General features: G+C 32.4%; 1 long non-coding RNA gene across 1 annotated transcript; it reads left to right on the top strand.

The window, feature by feature from the left end:
- Positions 1 to 6,934: 6,934 nt before the first annotated feature.
- Positions 6,935 to 8,060, top strand: LOC117089663. The gene is made up of 3 exons (XR_004439702.1): positions 6,935 to 7,087; positions 7,334 to 7,399; positions 7,858 to 8,060. It is a non-coding gene; the product is annotated as an uncharacterized LOC117089663 (long non-coding RNA).
- Positions 8,061 to 9,048: the final 988 nt, after the last annotated feature.

Below are 9,048 nucleotides of genomic sequence, written 5' to 3' on the forward strand. Positions count from 1 at the left end.
ATGTCCCTTTACAAAATTGCCATTCTGATTGTGTGCATTCATCTTTTAAACAGCTTTATTGAGGTATAATTGAGCTATAATATTGCTACACATATTTAAAGTCTACAATTTGATTAGTTTTGCCATATGTATACACCCATAAAACTAACATCACAATCAAGATAATGAATATGTATCTCACCCCTATTTGTAATGCCCCTATGCAATCTTTCTCTCCCTTTACTCCTGCTTGCTAGCAACCACTTATCAGCTGTTTGTCTAAAGATCAATTTGCCTTTTCTAGAATTTTTATATGACATTATCGAGTACATGCTCTTTTGATCCGTCTTCTTTTACTGAATACAATTATTTGAGATTTATTTATGCTATTGCATAAAACAAGAATCTATTATATTTTACTGAGGAGTCAAATTCCATTGCATGGAAATATCACAAATTCTTTATTCATTCATCTGTTAATGCATATTTTGGTTGTTTTGGTTCAGGGCTATTATAAGAAGAGCTACTATGAATGCTTGCATACAAGTCTCTCTATAGGAATACGCTTTCAATGCCCTCGAGTAAATATTTAGGAGTGGTAATTATTTGTTTACATTTTTTAAACTGTCAAATTATTCTCCAAAGTTGTGTGATTTTTACATCCACACTAACAGTATATGATGGTCCAGTTGCTTCACATTCTTTCCAACACTTAAAATGGTCAATCTTTTTAAATCTTAGGCAGTCTAAGTTTATAGTACTTTCTCTCTGTGGTTTAATTTGCATTTTCTTAATGACTAATGATATCAAGCGTCTTTTCATCCACCTATTTTCTATTCATATCTTTTTCTAAAGTGTTCAAACCTTTGCCTACCTTTTAAATTGAGGTTTTCTCTTAATATTGAAGTTTGAAAGTCCTTTATATCTATATATTTCACAAGTCCTTTATCAGATATGTCCTTCGAAATAGTCTCCCATTCCGTGACTTTTCAGTCTCTCAACATTGTCTTTTGTAAGTCAAAAATTTTAATATTAAAGAAGTCTAGTTTATAAATTTGGTCTTTGTAAATCATGCTTCTGGCAATGTATTTATGAAATCTTTGTCTAACTCAAGGTTATAGAAGTTCTTTCCCGTATTTCCTCTAGAAGTTTTATTGTTTCAGTTTGACATTTAGTTCTATGATCCATTTGAAATAAATTTTTGTGTATGGTGAGAAGTATGAAATTAAGTTTTACTTTTTGCATATGGATAGGCAATTAATTTTTCCAGCAAGATATTTAAAAAGGGTATCTTTGTTCAATGAAGTGCCTTCATACCTTTGTCAAAAATCTGTTGTCTAGATATGCGTGGGTCTAATTCTGGACTTTCTATTCTGTTATCTTTAATGGTCATTCTATCTTAACTATTTGTCTATCATGACTGCTGAAAAAAATTAAGGAAAAACTAAATAAATTGAGAGATAGCCTATGTTGATGTGTTGGAAGATTAAATATTGTTAAAATATTGATATTCACTAAATGAATCTATAAATTCATTCATGTGTTCTAATCACAGTTCTCACAAAGGAATTGTATGGAAATTGACAAGCTAATTCTAAAACTATTAATGAAAATCTAAAAGACCTAGAATAGCCAACGCAGTTATTAGTGGCAACTTGTTTGCTTTGACTACTCTAGACAACACTAGAGGATTAGTGTTATCTTATTTTAAGCCATTTTAAAACTGAAATAATCAAGAGAGTGTGGTATTTGTGTATGTATTCACTTTTTATGAAATTTTATGTTTAAAATTCCTAATCTACTAAACTGTGAAACATTCATGAGACTAAATGTCACTAACTGAATGATTGAACACTAGACACAGGATTGAATTAACTCAACAATGTAAGCTTTATCTCACAGAGACAAATTATAAGTCCAACAGGCCAAAAATATCTCTTTAGAGTACAAAGTAACTTTTCTATATAAAATACATAATGGCTTTTACTTGGCGATCATTATAATTTAATTATCTCATTCAATCTGGTGATATATCATTATTATATTTGATATGCTTTTATAAGTCTCTGTGTCTCATTTTGCTCCAAGACATATGAAAATAAAATAAAGAACATTTATTCTTCATATCTTAAAACATGTATTGAATATATGGTTTACATCAGTTAAATGCTGAATTAAACCTGGTCCTAAGAAAACTTTTGAGATTTTATAAGCCTAATTTTGCAATATACTCTATTTCCTTATTATAATAGTATTCTCACATTTTATAGCAATTTACATAACAAAATCTGAAGGAGGATAGGCTTGTGTTGATATTTTGTCTTTATTAAGGCTTTAATTTGCTTATTGACATGGTATAATTTACTACAAATCATCAATAAATTAAGCAATGTGCTTTGAATTTTCTAAGACACCACCATCTGTAATTTGTGTTTCTATAAAGAAGTTCATGGAAAATAGCAGTTATGCTAAAGCTATTAATTAGAGTGGTAGAAATAAGAAACTCAGGATATAAATATAAGTCACTTTAAATTCAAAGCTAGTCTGTCTTGAGATGTCCATTACTTAGCTGAGTGCAGGGGCTGGATTCAGAGAGTGGGAAGGAAAAGCCAAAATTTCAATAGTTTTTACCTATTCTTAATCTTCTTCGATTTTGTTCTAATTTTACATCTTCATAGGATATTGGATTTTTCTACATCTGCACACTTACCTGGTTAATATTCATTAAAAGTACAGCAGTATTCTCACAAATTTATAGACATAAGAAATCAAGAAAAAATGTAGAGTACAAGAAAATCTCTACAACCACATGACTCTATTTTTTGGATAGCTTTAGTGTGTTGTAACTGAAACACTGCAATAACTTAAGTTTCTGGAATGTCCCTCAGTGAATATTCTCTAGTAGGTTGTCTACCTGGACATTTTGCATACCAGTGGATTTTGTTGGAACTATTTTTCAAACCAGTGATGAACCTATTCCCTCCATTGGTTCCTCTCCTGGCGCTGGTGTTCTAAGTTCCTAATCAGTAAGATCTTACTTACTGTGTTCTCATCCCCTTGGTTTTTGATGTGCAAAATTCTTATGGTATGAACTATTGAGGTAACTTACAACCCTCTCACAGCACTTTAAACAAACACAAGCTCTCATATATGCTGGCTGGCCAGGCCAAATTTCTTAAAGTTTACCACTGAGGTGCATTTCTAACTGTTAAAATCTAGCATACATGTCTGGCCTGAAGTTTCTGAAAATTAATTCCTCCCAACCTTGCCCTATTAGCCTTCAACAATTGTTGACTAGAGTTGGTGAAAAAATGTATACCACCTCTTTTATCCTTAGATTCGGATGTCCTTGTTCTATATCTACTTGCAAAGCTCCCCAGAGAATTGAGGTCAAGTTACCTACATTAGTAACTAGCATAACAACACAACTTGTATTATCTGTCTTTTTCTCTTGTATTTCTTTCTTATTTCCTTAGTAGACTTTACTATAATATCTTCCCAAATATAATATTTTTACTTGAATTGTTATCTGCGATCTTTTTCTGGGTAAAACTGAAAGACTACCATGGACAACTTTGTTTGGTTGCATTTTTATTTGTTTGTTTGCCTAGGCAAGCATCTCACACTCAAATGCCTTGGAGGTCAGTCAAAAAACAATAAAAGTAAAGCAGATCTAGTTCAAAATAATTGGGAATAGTGGGTGGAAAGCATAGCTCATGACTAATGGTATTCAAGTTCACTTTTAAGACACCATACAGTACAAACAATAACAAGTCTTCAGGCTGAATTCAGCCTCATCTATGTAGGGACTTTCCTGATAAGAGTGATTGGTGGTTTTAGCTTTTTCAGCTGAGCTATAACCTTCCTTGGACATATGTTCCTGCCTTTGATATTCCACTTTAGCTCTTGTGAAAAGATTAGCCATATTTGAATAAAGTTACTAGAGGCTAACTTAAACCAAATTACTTCTTCTCTCTCTCAATAGACTCTTCTCAAGAAGCCTACTTCCCATTTGTCTAAATTGTAACAACATACACCTCATTTCAGTTTACTCACATGGGAACTAAGAAGATGAAATCAACAATCCAATAAATGCATTGATTCCTACTATGCTCAAACCATATGCGAGATATTCTTTTCGAGATTCAGGATGACCAAAGTTGCTCCTATAATCAAACTAAATAAACCTTAATCCTCACCATTCAACCCGGGCAAATCTGTATTCTCAGTGCCTATTAACATACATGTAACTCGGCTACTGACATCAATTAGAATATGTGCCACAGCTAAGTGGGACTCTATTATTACTGAAGAAAATCCTTCCTTTAAATAGGTAGAAGTCATTAAAATTTATGCAGTGATAGTCATAAGTTTTTATTTTCGCATTGCACAATCTCCGAAACTGGCAGCATTCTTTGCCATCTGATGCAATGTTTTTCATCTACTTAGAACTAAGGTGTTTAATATAAAAGCCAGATTTATCTTTAATTATTTATTGGGGGAGGAAAGTTGTAAAAGTGACATTTTTAAAAATTAAGAGAACGTTTTAAAATCTGATACATTGTTTGGTTTTCTTTCTCTTTGTTACCAATTTTATAATTTTTTGAAGGCAATGAATTGTCTTTTAAAAGAAAAATTCATATCAAAGTAAGAGGTAGTACATTACATTCAATGACATACTATTTCTTTATAAAATAATTGAATGAAAGTATAGGGTTTACATTAGAAATCCGACAGAAGTGAAAGTTTCTATGTATTTTATGTAAATTAATTCAATATAGTACAGTTAACAAGACACAGAACTGATCATCTGTTAAAGTACTCTAGAGGTTGCATATGTCTTAATTTATTTCTGTATAATACTAAATATTAAATAAAATATTTAAAGTGCATATATTATTTAGAAGAATGGAAAGTTAGCAAATAAATATTTGACTACTGAGAAAAACCACTATTCAAATATGTCTGATTACTCTTAACATTACTTTAAACATGTTTGTTTGCAGCTATTTTTGCTGACTAGAAGATTATTGCTGAAATAAGAGTAGTTTAGGCAGGTTTGCGATATGTAAACGAAATGGGGTGAGTACCAGAATGAGTGGGTAGAAGAAAAGAAAACAATGTGTCAGCTAATTTTTAAATAAGCTTGGTTGTAATTGAAAAAAAAAAGGGGGGTTAAAGGAAAACATATTCCTTTCAGCTTAAATTTAAAATTAAGCACTCAACACTTTTAAATATTAATAACTATTGTGAACACCTACTAGCTTCTTTGGCTGAATTATCTACTAATGTACTACATTTTAAAATTTTCTTTATTTCTTGATAATTTTGTTAAGATATGACTTTGTAAATGTTTAAAAAATATCCAACTCTAGCAAGATAGTCAAATTCACATCTTATACCAGTTAAAGTCTCTATAGATAGTCATTATTGATTGCCATCTACCTCTGATATGTTTCTTTGCTTTACATGATATTATACACTCTGTATTTCTGACCCTGACTACTCATTCTCCTACTCTGATTTCCAAAATTCAGCATGGCCTCCAGTTTTGTTCTTGGGGCTCCCCCTCCTCTTCTTATACATAGCTCTTGACCTCATGTAGTATTTTTATCATGTAATTCCTAAATGTTAAAGTCAATTATCCTTGAATAGGTTGGTGTGTTAGGTACATGAGCCAAAATTCTTAGAGATTCAACTTTCATTGAGGAGTAGACTTGGAAATAAAATGTTTAATTTCTGTTTCTTTGACAGACTTCCAGTTCCTATAATCATAAATTCTTGATATTATTCAGAGGCCAGAGGCAGATTTTAAAGTAATTATACAATTAGACTGTTTGTTACGGTTCTAATTGTCGATATCATATGAAAATGAGTTGACACTGTCCTAGTGACTAGATTAGTGTGCCTAGTCGTCAATTACTTAGTATGACTCTTTAGCCTATTAATAGGTCAAAGCTTAGCACCTTTTCTTTGAGCTACACATGGCTTGGTCAAAGGAATTTTGCACATATTTACATCTCTCTAATCAAATATCCACTGATAAATTGATAAATAATAATGCAGTGAGTAATACAGGGCTTGGTTCCTATTTGCTTATAAATTTAGTATTGATGCTAATCAAATTAACTCTCTTGGCATTAATTGTGATGGGTAACTTATGTGCTACAGAGCTAACTGTTAAAGCATCCCACATTCAATGTGTGGATAGTTTCTCTTCTGCATTTGTCACAGTACTTTGTGTTATTCCTTCCTCATATGCGCACCTCAGGTCTATAGTCTTTCAAATTGAACATATCAGCAAGTTATTACTAGCTTTTTTTTTTTTAATTTCCTTCCAGCTACCAATGAACATAAAAGACTACTGGCAGTTTTTAGTTTTACTTTAGACAGCAAAAGACATATCTGCATCTTTAGAATGCCAGATATCTATATAGCTGTTATCAATTATATTAAGAGAAAATTATAGTGAAATTTGCTCTGAAAAAGAAAAAGAGCATTGCCCTAAAACCTTTGTTAACATATAGCTGTCCATAAGCTATTGTGTTTTTCATAATTTAGCTATGTTTCATCTAATTTATGACAAAATTTTAGAGGACTTAGAGAGAATACAATTTTAAAGAGAAATAATTGTGAAATTATTCGTGAGTAGCTAGTTTAATATGAATTAAAACAACCTTCACACAAGTACAGGCTGATTAAATAGTTGAATTGAGTAATTGTTTTGAAATATACACCTAGTTGGACAGCCATTTAAATTCTCTAACAAGTTGCACAGTCCAGAAAGTTTGTAAGCCATTTAGGAAAATGCAACTTATGGCTCAATGGCATTTCTACTAACATTTAGAAAATTATAGTTTGAATTGGAAATGATTTTAAGTGTAAATCAGTGTTTAAAGAGATTTTACATACATTAACTCATTTAATCCTTACTGAAATCCTGCAGGATAAGGAGAACCGGAGGATGCTCTGAGTTTATCAGAGATTTGTCCAAGATTACACAAGCAGTATTGAAGTACAGATTCAAACTCAGTTCATCAGGTTCCAAGTTTAGTGCCACCCTCATCACTTCATTTATATTTAAGCACCTAGTATGAGTCATTACCTGGTAAGTACATCAGAGGATGGAAACTGAGAACACAATTCTGAATAGGACAATATTTTTGCTTTCAAGTGGCTTTAAATCTGGCAAGTGAAACAAACCAGTAATTAGATCATGGTATTTTGTTAAATTATCACATCCAGGGTGAGTATAAGGTGTCTCTACAGCAACTCAGAAGGAGTCATTACCTATATTTGGAGGGGGCACAGAGAAGATACCTAAGATGATATTTGTTGATCTTCCTGTAATTAGTCAGGTCTATGGAGATGAAGAACTGTTCCAGAAGAAAAGAGTGAGGAGCATGTAGAAGGATCAGAGGTAAGAGAAAATGATTATTGCTGTTTGTTAAGTGAACTGTGAGTAATTCACTGTATTTGAAGTTCAGTATTTCAGTGAGAAATAGTCCTAACTGAACAGGTTCTCCAGCCTTCTCAGGAACATTTGGGGGTTTCTGGAGATGTTTTTATGTCAGAATGACACAGAAGTGGTATTACCAAGATTTAGTGAGTGTGAAGATTTCATTACAGGGGTAGTCCAGTACAGTGGGTAATTTTCCCACCCTTAAATTATAATTGTGATCTTCTGAGCAACATAAATAGCATAAATTATAATTTATATTGCTCCTGAGCAACATAAATAACAGATCACAAAAAGCCTTGGAGGATAAATCAGGACATTTGAGCTGTCTTCAGAGGCATTTAAAGAGTTTTAAGGTCCCTGGGCCCCTAAAGGGTTTTAAACAGAGATTTAACTCAACAACATTTCTGCTTTAAAAGGATCCTTCTAGCTGCCTTGTGGAGAATGGGTTAGAAGAAATGAAAACCGACAAACAATACCACAAGTGCTTGTTCTGCCTTGAATAGGAAAGTCTAAGAGAGCAAGAGAGATTTGGCCAGCACTAAGAGAATTTCATTGCCTTGACCACCCACTGGAAAATGTAGATGCCAGCTTTCTGTGAGCAGAGTGAATGAGAGGGGATGAAATGTGCTAGAAGAACAAACTCCAGCAATAATCCTCACCGAAGCTGGAGCAAAAACCACTTCAGAGAATGGTGATGTTCCCTTTTTTAGAAATAGACAGCTCTATAATTCTGCCTTATTAAAACAAATGCCTCACATCTTTGTTTGGTTTAAGTTCCTGAAGCTGAATTTCTATTTCTACAACTGAAAGGAATCTTTATTGATTCATATGGGGGTATTTAGTCACTCCATATCTTGATTCTGACAAATTCTTACCAGAGACAGGGACTCTCAGTTTAAGTTTTTGTAGTCTTATGAAAAAGAAGATAGTTTAACAGAGTCAGATTTACTCATTCATTCATTCATGCACCATTAATCTAAACATAATTATTATAGGCATTGAGTTAAGCGCTCAACAGATACAAATCATGCTAAAAGTTTGGTTTTCTAGGCCAATGTTTCTAGCATTCATGTATTTTTCCCTCTATTTCTAAGGGTTACTGTTATGTTGCTGTTTAACTTCCTTTGAAACTTAACCACACTGTAAAAACCCATGCCTACTATATTGTAAAGTTTGGACTCCAAAATAAGAAGTAGAAATGCAAAGTCAAAATTATATTCATAGAAGTATGCAAATATCTTCTGAAATTGGTACTTCATTTATACCAAATGTGTCTTTAGTTCTTCAAAGTAAAAAATACTTTGATTACACAAAAATTTGTTCATTCTCCAGATGCAAAATCCTTCATTTACATGACCATTTTGAATCTAAATATATATTCCTTTCTTGGTATCATTTAGTTATTCCAGACCTTCCATGTAATTTTAAAAGATGAAATGTCTTTCAATAGATGGTGAAGAGTCTAATTTAAAAAAAAAAAAACAACTTTATTTTACACAGGTGTAACACAGGTGGTACACCCTTTCCTCTCTGCCCCATAGGGTGTAGCTCTAACTACCCTCTAGGGAAGAGAAGGTTGGGTGAACAGCCTTATTATTTCTCCAGCT

Source organism: Trachypithecus francoisi, unplaced genomic scaffold, assembly GCF_009764315.1.
Source record: "Trachypithecus francoisi isolate TF-2019V2 unplaced genomic scaffold, Tfra_2.0 Lachesis_group11, whole genome shotgun sequence".
NCBI lineage: Eukaryota > Metazoa > Chordata > Mammalia > Primates > Cercopithecidae > Trachypithecus > Trachypithecus francoisi.